Source organism: Sciurus carolinensis, chromosome 5 (genome assembly GCF_902686445.1).
Source record: "Sciurus carolinensis chromosome 5, mSciCar1.2, whole genome shotgun sequence".
Classification (NCBI taxonomy): Eukaryota; Metazoa; Chordata; class Mammalia; order Rodentia; family Sciuridae; genus Sciurus; species Sciurus carolinensis.
The window spans coordinates 25,493,375-25,514,758 of NC_062217.1; the positions used below are offsets into that span (position 1 = coordinate 25,493,375).

A 21,384-nucleotide genomic window follows, 5' to 3' on the forward strand; every position below is an offset into this window, starting at 1 on the left:
ACTGGATTCTGTCCTTTGTCTGCTCCTCTTTCTCTACAGATTAACATCTCTTGCTAGCCAGTTGAAATCTTGCTAGCTACTTGACCTTTTGCAGGTTGGCTTAACCCATCACGTCCCAGTGTCCCATACATAGGACACCTATGATAACTTTAACTGAGCAACAATTGTATCACTCTCTAAGCCTCACTTTCCTAACTTGTAAAATGGGAGACGATAGTAGTACCAACCCCAGGAGATTGTGTGCTTGCACAAGAAAACATGCAAATCACTAAGCACAGTCAGTATCTCATACACAATAACTGTTTACTTTACATCCACTATTATTAACGAACAAATATGTTGGACCTCTGTGAGTTAGCAACCATGTGGTGCAAAATCCACTTTGCAACTTTTCGTGGGTTCTATAGTACTAATCATTGCAATTTTGTTCTCCATTTAGAGGTGGGTGTCTGTGAACATCTTCTTATTGCTCTTTTGTCTCCAATGTTCATACAATTATCATTCTTAGCTAACAATTAGTCTCATATTTCATATCTGCACAACCCATTCCTTCGTTATTTTCTTCATTTAAAAAAATTAATTGACACACAATGGTTGCACATATTTATGGGGCAGAGTGTGATAATTTGATACATATATACAATGTGTAATTATCACATCATCAAATCAGAGTAATTACCATTTCCATCTCCTCAAACATTTATCATTTCTTTCTCTTTTTTTTTTTTTTTGGAGACTTTAAACTCTTCTAGTTATTTGGAGCTATATAACACATTGTTGTAAAATATAGTCATGCTATTGTGCTAAGAACATTAGAACTATTCCTGCCACCTAACTGTTTTGGTACCCATTGTCCAATCTCCATCTCCCTACTCTTTTTAGCTTCTAGTGACCACTGTTCTATTTTCTACTTCTGTGAATAAACATGGAACAATAGCAATAAACATGGAAATGCAGATCTTTCTTTGATATACTGATTTCATTTTCATATTCTTTTTGGACACTCATATATATTCTTTTAGGAAATGTCTATTCAGATCATTTGTCCATTTTGTAGTCATTATTAATATTGTTAAACATCTCCTCACTTGTTTTTTAACTGAGAATAGTTTTAGGTCCACTTTAAATCCCGGATTATGAAGCAAGTGCAGAAATGCAAGGTCATTTCTACATGGATTATGTCCACTCAGCTGCTTTCTCCTGGCTCCTGGCTCTAGCATGGGGGCTCAGCTGCTCTGAGGCAGAATGAGCAGAACCATCCACTTTGTCACTAAGTTCTCTCTGTCGTTTGCCCAACCACTCAATTCCAAGGTTAATTTGGCAGAAAATAAGACTCAGATTTAGTGAGAATCAGATTTTAAATACTCTTGTGTAGATTCTCCCTTCCCATTTCTTTTTCTTCTTTATGTTTTAAAAGAATTGACTAAAAAAAGTCTCATTTCTTCAGTTTGTCATCCCAAGGCACTTGGATTTGACAACAGGATTGTTTAGGAAACTGTTGGTCATTTAACGTGTATTTCTTGAGAGTTTTGCAGGTTACCAACACAGTTCTTGGTTCTACCAGAGAACAGGGTGGCTAGATGAAGGGTAAGGGGCAGAAACATAAAGGAAACAAATACTGCAGAAACATTCAGACTGCGGGCCAGGTGTGCCAGGTAGAGATTTTGGTTAATAGCAACTGACACTGACTTTAACAAAATGCAGAAAGAGGGAATTCCTGGGAAGATGTCGAGTTATTCATAGACTCAAAGGAAAAGCCCAATAACCAAGATTTGGAACCTCCAAAGCCAGAATAACTTTGAGGATCCAGAAAACCAAAAGCGACCCTTTCTTTTCAACATTTCCACTGGAATCAGTGAGCTGCAATTAGTATCTCCAGGGTCAAGTTGGTGGGTTAGGAGGAGAAACAGACAGGCAGGGGTGGGGGAGTTAGGGAGCAATGGGTTGGTCTAGCTGGAGTCAGAAGTGCAACTCATGGCCAGAGTAGCTCAGAGCCTCTGCATTAACAGTGCCTCGCAATGAATAGATTAATAATTCCCCAAAGCAAAATTGTGATGCTGTTGCAGAAGTCAGAAAAGCAGATTTGAAGCAGACAGAACTGCTCTCCCTGATTTACCGCCCTTTTATTAGAAGAGGCCCAGGGGTTTTAACTATGGCAGATTTTCCCAAATTGGATGTGATTTTGGTTCTATTGATTAGGTCTATCTGGATTTAGAGACAGGGACAACCACAAAGCTCCCTAGGATGAGGGGAAGAAGGCTGAGAATGGAAGCTCACTTATTTTGAAGGACCCTGACGATTTAAACCACATCCCAGGTAATCAGGGTGGCGAAGGGTCTAGGAAGCCTGATGTATTAAGAGGAGTTAAAGGAACCTCTTTAAATAATCTGGAGACCAGAAAAGAGATAACAGTTGCCTCACTATTGTGATGATACTAAATGAGTTAGTAGCAGGATTCAATTCCTCTTTATAATTGATTACTGGATTTTATCCTAGGAAAGACTTCATTGTAGAAATAATGTTAAAATAGGTAACTGAAACTCTGATAATTTGATATTTCTGCATTTTTGTTGATGCTTCTGTAAAATGAATTTGAATCAGATCATCTTTGGGATCTCTCCCAATTTAAAAATTTTGTGTTCTATGAATCTCATCATTTTTACCAATCTGTTATTTATAGGCATGCTGTAAATAATAATATTATTAACATTGTATATTTGCTGCCAAAATTTATTCGATATAATTTATTTTTTTTTCTGAGAGGGCTCATCTTCATAATCTTCTTTTAAGTTATATAAAGTCAGATGGAATTTCCAATGAGAAGCTGGTGGTTCATAGACAAGAGTAGGATATATTTGGTTTTGTCTGCTTCAACTGAAGTAATATGATTCTTGTCCTTTTTATAATACTTACACATCAGACACTACTAGGTAATCATGTTATGATGATTATTATCAAATAGGAAGTTCGATACTTATCTAAACATTATGAATAGTGTAGTCTATTTGGTTACTTCATTGTATCAAGGTTTTAAAAATGGCTAGGATAAAACAAGCATAGAAACTCAAATGAAATCTAAGATCTTCATTTCTAGAGGAAGAAGCAATCACAATTTGCAATTTAATTAGGAAGACTCAATTAAAGGAATGCAGCGTCTATCCTCCTGCTGAATATTAAAGTTCAGCACAAAGGAAACCCTCGTGTGAAATGTAGTTGTGGCTAATTAGCTACAGTATATGGGCTGGAACAAGTGCTTTGCTCAGGGCTAGACAATGAACTCCACAGGGGCCAGAGATCAATGATCATTTAGGAAGCAAGAGCTCAGAGTCACATAACTTAGAATATGCCTATTGCAATGTTTTGCAATACACAGTGCACTGCCCTCTATTTTCTCTTCACGTTCAACATGCAATTGCTAGAAACATCATGTGCTTGGTCTTATTAATAAATAATTATTAATATGCTGACTGTGCACTGAACCCCAGGAAAAGCTGACTGATCTCTGCAAACAAGTGAACTCAAGTCCCAAGGTGCTGGGCCATTAAGTAGAATTGTTGGGGGCAGAAGTGCTTATTGGCTGTCTCGTCACCCCAGAATAAAACTATTATGCTTAGGTTGCAGACCAACACATTGAAATCACAGTTTGATCTCTGAAAAAAGTTCAAAGATTAAACTCAGGAGTCTTGGATTTTTATGTTGTTTGGTTCCACCACCTTGAACTGCTGTGACTTTAAGAGTATTCACTTCTCTGGGCCTTATTTATTTCATCTGTAAAGGGTGTGACCAAATCACTCTGGATGTCATAAAAATATCACAGACTAGGAGATGGGAAAATTTAAAGACGCTATGTGAAGTTGGCTTTGCTCTTTAGAGGAAACCTGCATACAAGTAAAGACATCTTCTTTCCCACCCAAGCCACTCACCTGACCCTGCCCGGTAGCAGGACCTGCCAGGGTTTGTGTTTTGGCACATCGCGCTGTCTGCTCTGCTTTCAGGCAGATGAGTTGTCAAGACCAGTACTCTTATTTCAACATTTGAGTGTTCACACAGGCTAGACGCGGTTCTAGGACCTGGAGATGTGAATAAAACACCACCCAGACACCTCAAACCCTGCTCTCTTGGACATGGGTGGGATCATATGGACCGAGAGCAAACAAACCAACCAACCTACAAAAATCACCTAACACCTCGGGGGTTAGTGTTAAGCGCTATGAGGAAAATAAAGCTGGTTAAAGGGAAGAGTGTCTGGATGGGGCTGCTGTTTTTGCTGGGAAAAGTTTCCCTGTTAAGGTGACATCTGCACAGAGCCAATTCTAGAAAGGCAGGAGTCCCGGGGCTCTGGGGAGCGACAATTAGGGGCCCCATGGGAAGCAACCTTGTGTGTTCAAGGATCATGGAGGAACAAGGAGGAGAGACGAGGAACCTGTGGCATTAGTGGCATTAGTAAGCGCCACCGGGCGTTAACAACTCCCTTTCTTCCAGTTACTGCGAAGTACGTAGGGGACAGCACAGACTGGATTTAGCGTACACTGACCAGTGTGCTCCCACCGGGTGCCTTTTGGGTTCTAAGGCTCTGTGCCCATCACCTGGAAACGCTTAATACTTTTTTTCTGTCTTTGCGTTTGTAAGTGAAGTCCGACCCCACGATGGAGCCAGTGCAGAAGGCTCAGAGCCGGGTTCTCGGGGTTCCTGCGCCATCCCGCCTCCTGCTGCACGACGCGCGTCCCGGTCGCGGGTCACCTGCAGCAGCCCTGCACCCAAGAGCCCTCACGGTGGCTGGAGGGCGGGCGAACACACCCTCTGCTCACCTGGTCACCGGTCAGTTCCTAGGGTGCTGCGGATCTGCGACCCTCCTGACAATATCCCGGTATGCCTGAGGGCGCGTGACATTAACTAGCAAAACGAGGACAGCGGGACAGGTGGAGAGAGACTCCAGAACCAAGCAAAAACTTTTTCCTTTTTTTGGAACAAAGGATCCGCATTTGTATTTTACTCATACCCTTTGGTGTCCTTTTGATTAGGAATAGAGCGTCATCCCTCTTGGCCACCACTTTCTGCTGACCATCTGTGAAGTCTTTTAAAAACCAACCAGTCTCGTGGGTCTTGTTGCCCTCTGCTGGACAGACCGGGTATTAGCTCTACTTCAGAATCTGAAGAAAATGCTTCCATGCCAGGAAATTTCAAAACCGGATCTTAGACATTGATTTAATCATTGCTTTTCTCTCTCTGGACTTTTGAAGGCTGCTGTAGATTTGAATATACAAATTTAAAATTGAATCATCCTTATGTAGGTAATTTGTGTCTCAAAACAAGAAGTCACAACACTTTAGTATCCAGTTGTAAGCTGTAAAGTGAAGCAGAAACTAACATTTTGAACAGTTGCTGGTACTGTTTTATTGTGCCACCATGTAATCCTGCTCACTGTCTATGAAATATTCTTTATAGTATTTAAAAATTATTACTGGAATGGGCCTACTTATTAATGGTCAGAGCAAGCCAAACCCATTAATGGTAACTTTGTCCAGGATTAAAGAATTTATTGAATCCATTTCTAAGTTCTATATATCTGATGGCTTTTTATTTTATTGGACATTGGAAGAGTGCATGGGAAATATTTACTTGATGATTGAAAAATATAAAGAATGTGATATATTGCTGGGCACTGTAATCCCAGTAGCTCAGTAGGTTGAGACAGGAGGATCTGGCAACTCAGTGAGACCCTGTCTCTAAATAAAATACAAAAGGGGGCTGGGGATGTGACTCAGTGGTGGAGTGCCCCTGAGTTTAATCCCCGTACCAAAAATAAATAAATAAAAAATAAAAAAAGACTGATATTTAGCCATTAAATCTCTCTCTCTTTTATAGCAACGATGATGGTATGAGAACCATAGGAAGAAACTACATTGCATTTGGTGGTCTTCTGCTGTCTTTACCTATTTTGTTGTGTGTGTGCACAGCGGTAGTAAAGCATAAGTGAAAGGTAAATGTGAACATCTTCTGGGTATGTTCAGAGGAGTGTGATTTACATAATTCATGTCCCTGGCTAGACCCTGCCGTTTGCTGAGCACCGTGGTTTGAACTTTATCTACCTTATCTCACACTTCACAGCAACTTTGTAAGGGAGGTATTTATAATTCCCATAGAAAACTGAGGGTTAATGAAGTTAAATCAATTGTATAAGTTTGTGAAGCTGGTAACCGACAGTTTGGAGTCAATGCCAGACCTGACTTACTCCAAAGCCCCCTGTCTTTCCATATGCAAGATGACTCCTAATGAATGCCTCTAACTGATTAGTTTTGTAGAGCATTAAAGTTGTGAGGACTTAACAGATTGTATAAAGTGATGGCACATTGCAATTCACAGATGGTAAAACTGCAGCCCGGGGAAGGATGTGACCTGCCGTAAACTGGGGACAATCTTTTTGAATTCCCCCTTTCCTGTTTCCTATGTTGTTTGGGACTTCCAAACAATACTTAAGAGTGAGAGACATAGAGGAATGATCATTTCGACAAAATTGAAATGAATTGCACATCGGTCATGGTCTAACTGTTCTGGACAGAGGATAGAAGCTAAGTAAAGAGGCTGTTCACTTTCACGTCCCCCAGTGCAAACTTCCGATCCGTTGATCATCCATTAACCTATCTTGACTGAACACCTTCTATGTGCTAGGTACCAGGAAAGGTGTTAGACAACTAGAAATGAATATGGTGTGAGCTCGGTCCAGTGGGTGAACAGATATGTAGACAGAAGTGCATTGCAGTGTGAGACCCACATACACACTGCTGCGAGTCTACACAACAAATGCCACCTGGAGAATCAGGGAAGGTCCCACCCATGTCAGCACACTTCAGTCAGAATTGCTGTTCACACAACAGTTTTCTAGTCCTTTTCATAATAAAATATACATCCTTCAATTTTGGGTTGCACAGACAAGAGCATCATAAGGTCATCTAGAAACTGGAAAAAATATTTTTTAAAGCAGCTACATTATTTTGGCTAATAAAGAAGAGTGATGTAGATTATTACTAGGAGTTTCTGGTAAACTTTAAATTCTCTAGAGGAATTGGGCAGCAATTGAAAGTTTAGTTTCAGCTTGGCTAAACACAGTGTAATTGGAGTAGTTAAATTGGTATGCTAATTTAATTAAAAATTTAAAGTAGAGAACAAACATACTAGCTAAAAGGGTAATTACTTATATAATCTTAATGATTTTTCAACTTAAACATTTTTCCAATTGGAAATAGAATTAATTTTAAGGCCCCCACATTATTACGTTGAACTCAGGAGAAAATAAGAGGATCTAGAAATGATTAATATACCTTTCTTACTCCAGACAGAGTAGAGAATTACATATTTTTAAAGTGTTAGAAAAACAGAAAGTGAAATTGGTTATCTGATAAATCTCAGAATTGGAAAGGATTGTTCAAAAATAGAAAAATATCAAAGGAAAAATATAGACAAATTTAACTGAAAATGAACCTTTCCTCGTGTAAACTCTAAGAGACCATCAAAATATAAGGCAAAGCATAATACGGGAGAGAAGAGTTACAGCAATAGCGAATAATTACATTCAAATCCTAAAAATTGAAGAGAAATTCTCCTAACACTGAGATAAATAGCTGCATTTATTGGGAATTGCTACAGCAATTACACATAACAAATCCCCTTAAAACTCAATGACTTACAACAGCAGCATTTTTTCACACTCTGCTTTGATTGTGCTGGATGGATCTGGGATGGTGACTGCCTCAGACTGTAGGTTAGCGGTAGGTTTGGCTCCTGAATTCTGATTGGGTCCAGATCCACTCCATTCTCATCATTGGAAGACCAAGGATGGCCCAGGGCTGGTTCTCAACGTGATGGCCAAAGAGCAAGAGATGAAGCAACCAAGAAAGTACAGTTAAAACCCTTGCTTATACCATAATTGCTAACCTTCTACTGGCCAAAGCAATTAATATGGGCAAAACCAAGGTGACTGGACAATGCTATTCCATCTATAGGAGGAGAGGAAGGGGAATTAATCCAAATGATCAGGAGAAAAAGCAACAAACGGGCAACACAAAATAGGAAATACACAACAGACATATGGAAAGATGATCAGCATCTTTAGCAATGTAAGACATGGAACTTAAAGCTGCATTGAAATAGCGCTTATTTTGAGATTGGCTTATCTCACTTAGCATGATATTCTCCAATTTCATCCAGAATGGATAAAGAAACTGTGGTATATATATAACAATGGAATATTACTCAGCCATAAAAAAGAATAAAATCAGCATTTGCAGGTTAAAAAAAAAGAAATATCACTTATTAACAAAGAGAGTATGAAAGTAATTAAATTACTCAATAGTAAAAATTCTTCCCAAGAAGAACAACAGTCAACACAGATAATTTTACAGTGCAGCTCAACTGAATTTTCTAGGAACAGATCACTCCATCTTCTGTAAATTCAGAGAATTTAGACAGGAAATATTCTTAATGTTTTTTATAATGTCAAAACAAGAACAGAACATGAGAATAAAGGCAAATTACAGTTCAACCTCACTCTTAAGCACAGATGGAAAACTCTAAGATGTACATCACTAATGACAACCTAATAGTGTATAAAAAGATAGTGCACCATAACAAGATACCCCAAATACCGCGGTCTGAAGAGAAGGACAGTTTTACACTGTCTGGTCTATCTGGTGGGATGGCCAGGCTGAATTTCCTTCCACTTTGTTTAAGTTGTTCCAAAGAGCACTGTTCACATTTGACCGATAAGTCTGGGTCATTCCCATGTCGATGTTGTGGTCAACTCCAGTGGAAAAGCTGAAGTCCAAGAAAACAGCATTTCTTTAAGCAGGAGGCCCTTAGAGATTACCTTCACTCTTGGGGTGAACAGAATCTTTCACTGGATGGACAAAGGCCCAGGAAGAGGGGAATGAAAGTTTTTGGAGCAACTGGCTGCCACACTAAAAGTAACTGTAAAAAAGACGTACAAGACCTACCTAGAGAATATCATATGATCTCACAGGAAAATATTATTAAAAACCTTTAGGTCAAGTGAATGATATTCATTCTTTTGGAGAGGAATCCTTGATATCATATTATTTATCTCCAAATAAAAGTTAAACAGGATTTTCACCACAGTTGGTATATTGCTTCAAAAATTTACATGAAAGAGAAAAGGGCCAAAAGTAGCCCTGAAGTATAAGGTAGATGGATTTTTCCCAGGTGATATAAAGACATTATAAATTTGTGGCATTTATGCATTAGGTATTGGTGCAGGGATAGAAAAATTGACCAGCAGAACAAAATAAAGAGCTCAGAAAGAAGCCCACGTATTTACGGATCTTTGATATATAACAGAAGTAGCACTGCAGATAATTGCAAGAAGAAAATATTATTTAATAAATGGTTCTGGAACATTTGAGTATCCATATGGATAAAATTGAAATGGATTCTCACCTCCCACAAAACACAAAAATCAATTCTACTTGATTAAGTGCTTGAGATGTGAAAAGCAAAAATTCAATACTTTTAGAACAAAATATAGAATATCCTTCTAACCTTTGAATTTCTTAAACAAGACACATTAACTCATGAAAGAAAAAAATTGACTACTTGAAAAATTGACTACCTGAAAAATTAAGGCTTCTTTACAAAATGGCAGAAAGAAAATGAAAGTCAAGCCATACTTGGGAGCCCTGGGTTCAACTACCGCCACCACAAAAAGAAAAAAAAAAAAAAAAAAAAAAAGGAGTGTATTTTAATACATATAAGCAAATATGCAATGAACTTCTACAAATCTATGGGATAGATTACCACATACAACTGAAAAAGACAAAAGACATGAGCTGGTATTTCACAGAAGAGAAAAAATATTTGGCACCTAACCACAAGAAGAGGTGCTCTGTCTCATTAATAACCAGGGAAAAATCAAGCAGGACCATGGTTAGATAATTTTACCCACTAGATTTCCAAAAATCAAGAAATCTGACCATATCAAGTGTTGGAGAAGATGAGAATAAATGAGAATGCTTATATGCTGCTGGTGGGAATGTTTGTTTATACAATCACACGGGAAAATATTCAGCATTATTTTAAATACTTTCTGATAGATAAAGGGATTTTTATGAAATGTTCATATGGACTCATAACAAAAATGGAAAACAACCCAATAAAAAATAATGGAATATTGTATAGCAGTGAAAAATGAATGTACTCCATTACGTGCCACAACATAGATCAATCTTGAAACAGTATGTCCAGTAAGAAGAGTAAGTTTCAGAGCACTATTTAGTATGATGTCCATTCTAAAGCTAAAAAGAAGCTTTGCCAATATTTTATTCAGTTATGTGTACGTATGTGATAAAGTTATTTTGAAAGAAAGAGACGAATGGCATAAAATTCAGGAGAAACTGACATTGGGGGAGGGGTTGGAGTGGATGAAACTTAGTGGGTTGGGTCATGAGTGCACAGTTATATTGTTTTATAGCTTACATATATGTTGCATAAATTCTCATGTGTTTTTCAATGTTATATTTAAAAATGTAACAACATGGAGAGAAATATGCTATTTTTATTTATCAAGTTTGCAAAATTTTAAGAGGACATTAAAAAGGTGAAATAGTCTTTTCTGTACACCAATGTTGGCAGTATAAATTGGTGTAGGTTTTTAGTTAACTCTCTAAATACATACATGTACATGTGTGTATAGAATCTACTATGTGAAACCATAAAGATGCTAAATTCTATATCCTAAATGATTCTGTTCTGGGGAAATAAAGAGTTTTTTTAAAAAAAATACAATAAAAAAAAACTTTTAAAAAAATCCTGAAATTTTAAAAAAGTTATGGTGTAAAGATAGGATTGCCAAGTTCTTTTCTGCTTTAGTGACGTGTCACTTTCTCTTCACTCTGCCTGGAAGGCTGTTCCCCTGAGACCTGTAACATGGGTTAACCGTGCATCCAAAGCACCTTTTCTCATGTCCAAAGTACATACTCAATCCTTCGAGTTTCTCTCAGTATCATCTTATTTATTTGTCCACGGCCCTTGCATAATCTGGAATTGCCTAGGATATACATTCCCTAAGAGCAGGAACTGTAGCCAATGTGACTGTTGCAGTCACTTTATGCTGGTGTAAAGGAGGTGCCTAAAAAACACCCGTTGAGACATCAATGCCTAATAAAAGAAGAAATGAATTTTCTTGGACCAAATTCGTTAAAATATGAAAGGCCTGAAAAAAATATACCAGCACTGTGCAAATTTTGTAATCATGGTTAAATTTTTTTTTTTGTCAATACTTAGGGTTCTCCAGAGAAATGCCTTTCTGAGATCTTAGATAAAATGCTAGGGGAGTCTCATTGTTAAAAAATCTCTTGCAAGATCTCCTGTGATTATGTTTTTAGAAACTATAACATAAAGTGACAAGTGGGTTATCTGGGACATTAGTAAAGCTGGGTTCCTGAGAAGGATCATTTGTATGCTATAGATTGTGTTAAAATCTATGCATACACTTTTCAGTAGATTTTGCAAAAATCACTGAAGTTTATTCCATTGCCCGTACATGAAACAAGCAAAGGGAAACAAGAACATGTTTTTAGATACATAGTATTTTACTGATGGTCCTAAATTAATGCCACATTCTCAAGAGACTCATTATGCATTTGAAATTCAAATAGCATAGAAGAAGTTTGCAGTCATTTTTATTTCACTGTTGTTTCATCCATCGGAAACATAATTGCCTGGGGGAATTTACCTTAGGTGAAGGAACAGAATTTATGATTTTGTATCATTTTCCAAACTTCATGCCACCAGAAACCAAAAAGTAGAGAGGACTCCAACAGGAGGCAAAACAGACCTTCAGGGCAAATGTGAGAAAAGCGTTTGAATCATTGAGGCAACACCCAGCCAAGATTCAGGGTCTTTTAGGATAGTAACTATAGTACTCTAAATTGCAAGTGGATTTCAGAAGAAAAAACAAAGTCTTTAAGCCATGAGTGAAGGGTAGATCACAGGCAGTCAAGAACCCTGACCAACGGCGTCATCCACACTGGATAGAGGTAGCATTTCAAAACTGCAGCTAGTGTTCAGTGAACCCTGACGAGGGAGGGGGAAACGGACAGCGAAGGCCAACTCCAGAGCCAGGCAAGTTGGGCCTCTGCTTCTTCTGTTTTAAGTTCCCTGCTCTGTGGAAAGGATTTCCCTCCTCCCTGAGCCAGTCTGGTAGTGGCAGAGCAGCGACAGGGATGCAGAGCAGGGCAGAGGCCCCGACCCTGTGTGTGCCCCAGGCCTCGCAGGAAACGTTCACCTACGAGCTGAGCACGTGTTCAGAACCAGGAGAGGTGGGTCCTGGTCACTGGGTGGACCCAGCTGCACACACTCCCAAACCTCACACAGGCCCAGGACAAGAATTCCAGAAAGCTGTAGGTCACCTGACCCGAAGGCCTGAGGCAGTGGGTTTTCTTATTGTGAAAACCGCCCTTTGGCCTTCTGTATTATTTCAATCCCTGGTGACATTTTTTTAAAATTGTGGCAAAATATGCGTGACATAAAATTTACCATCTTAATAATCTTAAGTACCCAGTTGAGGGGCATTATGTATCACACTGTTGTGCGGACGTCACAGCTGTCCGTCCGTGGAAGCTTCTTCAGAATCTCTGCACTGATGAAACACCAACTCCCAGTCCCTCCCCTCCCTCAGCCCCTGGAAACCTCCATTCTACTTTCTGTCTCTAGGGAGTCAACTAGTCTTGATCCCTCATGTGAACACAATCATGAATTATTTGTTTTTGGGTGACCGGTTTATTTCACTTAGCATAATGTCCTCCTTTCTATCCATGTTGTCAAGTGTGTCAGAATTTCCTCCCTTTTAAGAGATAAATGATGCTCCATTGTAGGCGTATACCACATTTTGCTTATCCATTCACAGACACTTGGAGTTCTTCCACATTTTGGTTATTATAAATAATGCTGCTATGAACACAGGTATACAAATATCTGTTTGAATCCCTACTGTCAATTTTTTTAGGTGTATACTCAGAAGCGGAACTGATAGATCATATGATAGTTGTATTTTTATTATTTATTCATTTATTTATTTATTGATACTGGGGATAAAACTCAGGGGCACTCAACCACTGAACCACAACCCCAGCCCTATTTTGTATTTTATTTAGAAACAGGGTCTCACTGAGTTGCTTAGCACCTCATTTTGCAGAGGCTGGCCTGGAACTCAAGATCCTCCTGCTTCAACCTCCAAAGCTGCTGGGATTTTTTTTTTTTTTTTTTTTTTTGAGGAACCATCATACTGTTCTCTATAGCAGCGCACCATTTCACATTCCTACCAACAGTGCACAAGGGTTCTGATTTATCCACATCCTTGCCCCTGGTTACGTTTTATATGACAAAGTATACCACTGGGACATGTTTGCTTCATTTAAAAAATACTATCATCATACCTGCTTTATTCTTTTTTTCCCTCTCCTCAAATATACATCTCATGTCAAGCTTTTTCTTATGAAAAACTTTGGACTTAGTATGGTTTTGATTCTGGGGAAGGGGACAGAATAATCATGCCACTAAGATGAAGCTTTAAGGTTGACACTATCATAAATGATATCTGTGTGGCACTTACACCATATAAAACTCTTGTATTTATTACTCTTTGATTCCCGTCCTATGAGGTAGGTAGTATGGCTTTCATATTTCCTCCTTTTATAGATGGAGAAACTGGGACTCTTAGGCACTAATCTGCTCAGGTTAGATAGCCACTGTCATACTGGAAATACCTCTGATTTTTTTTTTTTTTTTTTTTTTTTCAGTACTGGGGATTGAACCCAGGACCTCGCACATGCTAAGCAAGCACTCTACCACTGAGCTACACCCCCAGCTCCACCTCTCTGATTTGGCCCATTTGGTTCCTTTCCTGTGCCATGGTGAGACTTCTCCAGTCCACTGCAGAGGCACAGGCACAGAGACCCATGTGGTTATTCTCCTGGATATATGACTAGATATTCTAGGGGAAAAAAACTCCAGACTCAAATACTTTAAAATGCTAGGTAATATCCCATTAATATCTGTAATGGCCACTGCCTAGGGACCTCTGTGAACCCTCTGAGTCCTGCTGTTGGGGCCAGTGCTGCTGCAGCAAGGAACGTCAAGAGGCTTGGATCAGTTTCCGGTCAGTACAACCAGATTGCACCTCATCTTGATTCCCCCTGGACATCTCTTATGTGTTCCTCCTTGTAGAATCTCTGGTATCATGGCATGGGCTACATGAAGGCATGTCTCGTCTCTTATACATGCATGTTTTGAGTAGTGGATGAGTTAAACTTGAGGACCACCCTTGCCCAATGGTTAAAGAGTGTCATTTTCCCTCTATCCTCCAGGAAGGCATTCCCAAGATGCATTCCATAAAATGTTTTTCAAAGACTTGGGACCGTCTGTTACCTTTTATCCTTGGCAGCGACCAACTCAATACTGTATCTAATATTGGTTTACGCTCCTTCCATCTTCTACAATTCCCTATAGAGCTGCTTTTTCGGTTCACTTGCCCAATAATACACTTGAACACAAACTTCCTCTTTTGCTCTCTCAGGCTTTGCTTTCAGGGGAATCTCTGCTAGGATGGTAAGTTCTGGGAAGCAGACCCTCAGGATGGGATCTTGACTGGATCCCTTCCCAGTCAGACAACAATAAGGACTCTATTGAGGTAGAAATAGGAAGTGATAATCTGGCATGTAGTAGCACCACATTTATTAAGATTCTCTCATGTAGTGGACTAGACTGAGGCAAAGGTAGAAACTTCGCAGTAGGTTTAGCATTGAACAATTTGGGGCCAAAATAATTATACAGATTATGGTGGAGCTACCTAGGAGATTGAAGGCACAGCCTCATCTGGCCTCCCATGTCTCAGTCTGGATCTTGATGTGACACAAGTCAGGTCCTGAGGTCTTGAATGGGGATGTTTGGGCTGACAAGCCCATGTATTTTGAGTTCCTGTTTTGCTTGAGCTATTTGAACCTGTAGAAACCAACCTCTTCCTCTTGCTAGAGGAGAGAAAGTTCTGATTGATTTCCTGTAAACATCACCTAAGGCAAGGATCTCCAAAGTTATGCTGTGGTCCTTTATGCCCACACTGCCCCTCTACTGCCTCCAGACTCATACCCAAAGTCAGCTCTGAGCTCAGCCTGAACAGAAAAATACAGACCTTCCTCCAGCAAGATAAAGCTTACACACACACACACACATACACACACACACACACACAACCCTCCACATCTGCAGCGTTCACATACATAGATTCAACCAAACTTGAATTGAAAATATTTTAAAAAATTGCATCTGTACTGAACATGACAAATTGTTTTTCTTGTCATTGTTCCCTAAAAAATACAGTGCAACAACTATTTACATAACATTTGTATCATATTAGATATTACAAGTAATCTAGAGATGATTTGAAAGTATGTGGGAGGATGTATGTAGGTTGCACACAAATACTACACCATTTTTTTTTTTAATTTAAAAATATGCAACGTTTCTCTAATTTGTCTGTCCTCCTCACGTGGAGGCCAGGTGAATCTTCTCAGTTTCATTCCAATTTTTGTTTATGTACTGCCAAAGCGAGTATTACTATGTCATTTCTTAGGAAACTTGTGCATCCACAGATTTTGGTATCCAGTTCTGCAGTTACTGAAGATGACTGAATTCTGTGAAAGAATGTCCCATTGCCTGATGGTCAGTACTGTGTGGTTTGGAGTATCTCTCAAAGGCTCATGTATTGAGGTCCCCAATGCAGCAGCACTCAGAGGTGGGGCTTTAGGGAAGTCATTGCATCATGAGGGTTCTGATTTAATGAGTGGATTAATTCATTCATAGCAGAATGGATGACAAGAGGTAGTGGAAACTGGTGGTGGTGAGGCACGGTTGGAGGAAGTAGGTCACTGGGGTTGTGCCCTGGAAGGGTATTTCTTGAGCTCAGTTCCTCTTTTTCTCTCTGCTTCCCAGCTGCCATAAACTGAGCAACTTTCCTCCAACACACCTTTCTTGCTTTCTGCTTGCCTTAGGTCCAAAGCAATGGCACCGTGACTAAGACCTGACACCATGAGCCAAAATAAACATTTCCTCCTCCAAGTTCTTCTCAGGCATTTTGTCACTGTGATGAAAAACTAATGCATTGACCAGATAGGTCAAAACCCATAAAGCAAAGTAGGATTAGGTCTTCTCATCAATACTGCCAGTCTCCTACTCCTAATTTGTGCTTCCTTTGAAACCTTGAATTTTTTGATGACTGAGTCATCATAATGGTTCCAAAGAATTTGAAGCTACTAGTGACTGAGTTATCATAACGGTTTCAAAGAACTCAAAGCTACCACCACCATCTGGCCACTTTGAGTTCTCCATGTCAAAGACCAGTAGGCAAAAGAAGGAGTTATTACTCTGGCAGGAGATATTGAGACTGATCATTATGAGAAGCTAACATTGTTGCTGATCATTGGGGGCAAAAAGGAGAATACTAGCATACAGGTGACTCACTGGGCATCTTTGGTATTTTCACACCCAGCAACAGTGATGAATGGACAATTGTAGCAGTCATGGCTCAGCAAAGGTAAAGCAAATGATGATCCAGTTCCCTTGGGGCAGAAGGTCAGGGTCCCCTTGACCTGAGTTTGACTTATTTTGCTTAACATAATCGTCTCTAGTTCCATTCATTTTCCTGCAAAGGACATAATTTCATTCTTCTTTATGGCTGAATAAATGTGGTGCCTATACACCACATTTTCTTTATCCATTCAGGCTTGTTCCATAGTTTGACTATTGTGAATTATGCTACTATAAACACGGATAAACATGTATTGCTATAGTATAATGACCATCCAATAAGCAACCTAACCTGTCCAAAGTCCTGGCAGAACCAAAGACAATTTGGAAATGGAGGTAGAGGAAGAAAATGTTGATTTTCATTACCTTCTAAGAATCAGGTACAACAGAGTAGACTATGACTTGTTTCTCTAGCTAACTGCTTTTAAATCTTTTTAGAGATTACTACTAACCATTGATGTGAAGGGAACTCTTTGATGGATTCAACTTAATGGAAAGAACAAGAGATGTAAATGGGGCAAGGAGACATAGACGAGATGCATTTTATATGAAGCCAGTAAAATTGAACTTATGTTATCTGGAATAGTGACTGAATCTATGATTTTCAATGTTGTTTTCCCCCCTCCTTCTTTGGTACCTTTTTGTTTTTTCTTGAGATCACTTCCCAAATAAACTACCTACACACAAGTCTTTGTCTCATGTTGTGTATTTAGGAGAATCCAGGTCATTCATAATGCATTTTAACCCACAGTCAAGCTCACAAGAAAGTAAGCTGAAGCCAGAGTGATAAGTACTCAATAAACAGACTGCCTATGAGCTTTAAGTTTTTGATTGTTTTAGAGGTGGATTAGGTCTTCGCTTTATGCAGGGAGAAATAGGACCTCTACATAGAGCCTCTAGGGGCTACATCATCTATGAAAGGGTGAGTTGTAAAAAAGACCCATTAAATTTTTTTCATATTTTTATTGGTGCATTATGGTTGAGATGGAATTCATTGTTACATATTGGTACATAAACACAATATAACAATGTTGGTCAATATCATTCCCCAGCACTTCCTCCTCCTTGCTCCCCGCTTCCCACTTCTTGCTCCTCTTTTTTACTGATCTCCCTTTGATTTCCATGAGATTCAACCCCATTTTTTTCCTTTTTCCTCTCCAGCTTCTGCGTATGAGAGAAAACATACATCACTTGACCTGAGTTTGACTTACTTTGCTTAACATAATCATCTCTAGTTCCATTCATTTTCCTGCAAAGGACATAATTTCATTCTTCTTTATGGCTGAATAAAACTCCATTGTGTCTATACACCACATTTTCTTTATCCATTCAGGCTTGTTCCATAGTTTGGCTATTGTGAATTATGCTACTATAAACACGGATAAACATGTATTGCTATAGTATAATGACCTTAATTCTTTTTCTTTCATGTTTTAAACTAGAAACCACATATATTATTCTATGTAAATTAATCACATACTCCTTTAGGTTGAATTCCAATGAGTAGCATAGCTGGGTCACATGTTGGTTCCATTCCTAGTCTTTTGCCTAGTGGTTTCTGTGGTGGTTGTACTAATTTACAATCCCACCAACAGTGTGAAAGTATTCCTTTTTCTCCACACCCTCTCCAGCATTTATTATTGTCTGTATTCTTGATGACTGCCATTCTGACTGGCATGAGATGAAATCTCAGTGTAGTTTTGCTTTGCGTTTGCCTAATTGCATTGATATTGAACATTTTTTTCATGAATTTTTTTTCTATTTGTATTTCTTCTTTTTGAAGTGTCTGTTTAGATCTTTTGCCCATTTATTAATTGGGTTATTGGATTTTTTGGTGTAAAGTTTTTTGAGTTCTTTATATATTTTAGATATTGATCCTCTGTCAGAAGAGTAGCTAGCAAAGATTTTCTCCCATTCTGTAGGTTCTCTCTTCACATTCCTAATTGTTTTCTTTGCTGTGCAGAAACTTTCTAATTCGATGCCATCCCGTTTATTAACTCCTGGCATTATTTCCTGAGCTTTAGGGGTCCCATTGAGAAAGTCACTATCTGTGCTTATCTGCTAGTGTGTTGATTCTATGGTTTCCTCTAAGAGTTGCAAAGTTTTGTTTTAATTCTTAGGTCTTTGCTCCATTTTGAGTTGATTTTTGTACAGAGTGAGAGATAAGGTCTGGTTTCATTCTTCTACATATGGATAACCAGTTTTCCCAGCACCATTTGTTCAACCAATCTAAGTATCCAACCCTTTTCTAGGCAACCTAAGGTAAACTTTGCTCATTATCATTTTATTATAACACTGAATTCTCCACCCAGGTTATGAGTTAGGTTTTTTTCTTTTCTTTTGGTGCTGGGATGGAGTCTAGGGCTTTGCACACACCAGGCAAGTGTTGTACCACTGAGCTACATCCCTTGTCCAGCCATTTTTGAACATGCGTGTATGAAGGCTGATACTGAACTGAGCATGCCCAACAATGTACCCACCTCTACATGTGATGATGAATCTTTCCTCTATAAATATGTATGTTTCCCTAACAAAAGTCCCTTGCTTTCTTTGTTCAGGGAGAGGAACTGTTTTGAAAATTATCCCCACTGTTTGAAAATTATCTTGCTGCAAATAACAATAATTTTTTTTAGAAAAGTTATCTTTTCTCCAGTGTATGTTTTTGTCACCTTTGTCAAGGATCACATGACTGCATCTGTGTGGGTTTGCCTGTGTGTCTTCTGCACTATTGGTCTGTGAGTCTGTTTTTATGCCAGTCCCATGCAGTTTGTTACTATAGCTCTGTACTGTAATTTGAAGTCAGGTGTTGTGATGCCTCCAGCATTGCTTTTTTGGCTTAGAATTGCTTTGGCTGTTCTGGGTATTTTATTCTTCCAAATGAATTTTAGGACTGTTTTTTTTTTTTCTAGTTTTGTGAAGAATATCATTGGTATTTTGATGGAGTAAGATATTAAATTTTAAAGAAGGAAATATAGCAATTCTATGCCAGTTGTGGAGGATACAGAGAAGCTCAGCCTAGAATTCGCTTCCAGGCCCTGTCACTCCAGCTGTTGGTAATATTGGGAGGAAATGGCCTGGATGGTGACTCCTTCAATGCCTTCCTGGCCTGCAGAGGGTCCCTCAGTAAGAGAACACCTTCCCCAGGGAATCAGCCTCCAGTGGTGGCTCCAGAAGGGCGGAGGTCTAGCCTTTCAGCCCTGCCTAGGGCAGCTCTGCTCATGTCATCTCTGCAGCGGGAAGTGCCCCATCACTGCCTCAGAGGCAAAACACCCTGATTTGCAGAGCTGCCAATTTCTGTGATTTTAACCTATAAAAATGATATCACTGAATTTGGAGGTGGGAATAGATGCAAATAGTACGTATCATGTGGACTTTCTATGATACACATAGTAGCTGTAAATAAACTCAAGAACCTACTTTTCCAGTCATGTAGTAATTGAGAAGTAATGAGCTTTGAGTGTTTATTTGCAATATTACATATATATACACACACACATACATATAGATACATGTATATATATAATCGTAGATTTAGATAATCTAATCTCTAATAATGATTCTATTTAACAATTGGCCCACAAAATTCCTAAAAATGTCACAATTGTCACTTGTGAGCTGGTAGGAACAGACTTTAGCACCCTGCTCCATATATGCTCCAGAGTTCCCCGGGCTCTTGACTGAGGCTCTCAGAGTAGGTCACAGTTCAGTCTGTCCCTCTTTCCAATCCTAGCTTCTGACCCTTTCCACAGGCATGGATTCAATAACTTCTGGGCTGTTTAGTCAGTCAGTCTTCTGCCCAGGTGTCATTCATGACTTTTTTTGGGGTTCTGGGGACCAAACTCAGGGCCTCTTAACTCTCAGCTCCTAGGGCATGCCCTTGATGCTCTCTACCACATTCTCTTTTGTCTACTCTCTTCCAGGCTCTGATGGAAGTAACCTCCTGAGTTTAAGTTTACTACATCCTACCTGAAGGATGCTGCCAAAGGTCTCTCTGTTTTTCTAAAGCCCTGGATGCCCTTGGAGCTTTAAGTCCCAAAGGCAATTCCGATCAGCTGAGAATAGGAGCCAGACAGTGAATACTCAAGCTCATGACTTTGAAATAAGCATTCTGAGAGGACTTTTCCTAAGCTTCTTGGAGATCACGGTGGTATTGTGCATCTGTGAACTGTTGCCAATGGGAATGGCCTTTATATTACCTTTTCATGTTTTCCTGTCTCATAAATTTCAGTTTTCTTACTCCTTCTTCCTCAGATCACCTTCTGGAGTAAACTATCTGCATCTGAGTTCCATCAGGCTCTGCTTTGGGGTTTGGGAGAGGACCTCTACGAAGATATCTGCTGGGTTCCAGTTTTCCCCCACAGAAGAACATTCTACTCTTCTCTCCATAGTTTCTAAATATAGCACAATGTTAAATACAGCAAACTTTAAAATAGCACTTATATTGGACTAGCTTCTGGGTACCATAATTGATGGTGCTGGTTTGGAACCTCTGAGAAGCAGATGCCCAGGCAGAATTGGTTAGATGTGCAAAAGATATACAGCTGTCTATTCATATCTGCAGGTCCTTCTCACTGATCACAAATGCTATTAGGCCTATGGTGGTTGCATTTGTACTGAACATGTATGAATTTTTTTCTTGCAATTATTTTCCAAATAATACAGTACAACTACTATTTCCATAGCATTGACACTGTGTTAGGCATGATAAGTCAACTAGAGACAATGATAAGTCATCTAGAGACAATGGAAAGTCTATTGGAGGATGTGTAAAAGTTCTATGACAAGGCTATACAA

General features: G+C 39.2%; 1 non-coding gene and 1 pseudogene across 1 annotated transcript; one reads left to right on the top strand and one right to left on the bottom strand.

The window, feature by feature from the left end:
- Window positions 1–21,384, top strand: part of LOC124985536 (uncharacterized) — a 282,243-nt pseudogene that overhangs the window by 51,825 nt on the left and 209,034 nt on the right.
- Window positions 15,513–15,619, bottom strand: LOC124986000 (U6 spliceosomal RNA). Its single transcript, XR_007108923.1, has one exon. It is a non-coding gene; the product is annotated as a U6 spliceosomal RNA (small nuclear RNA).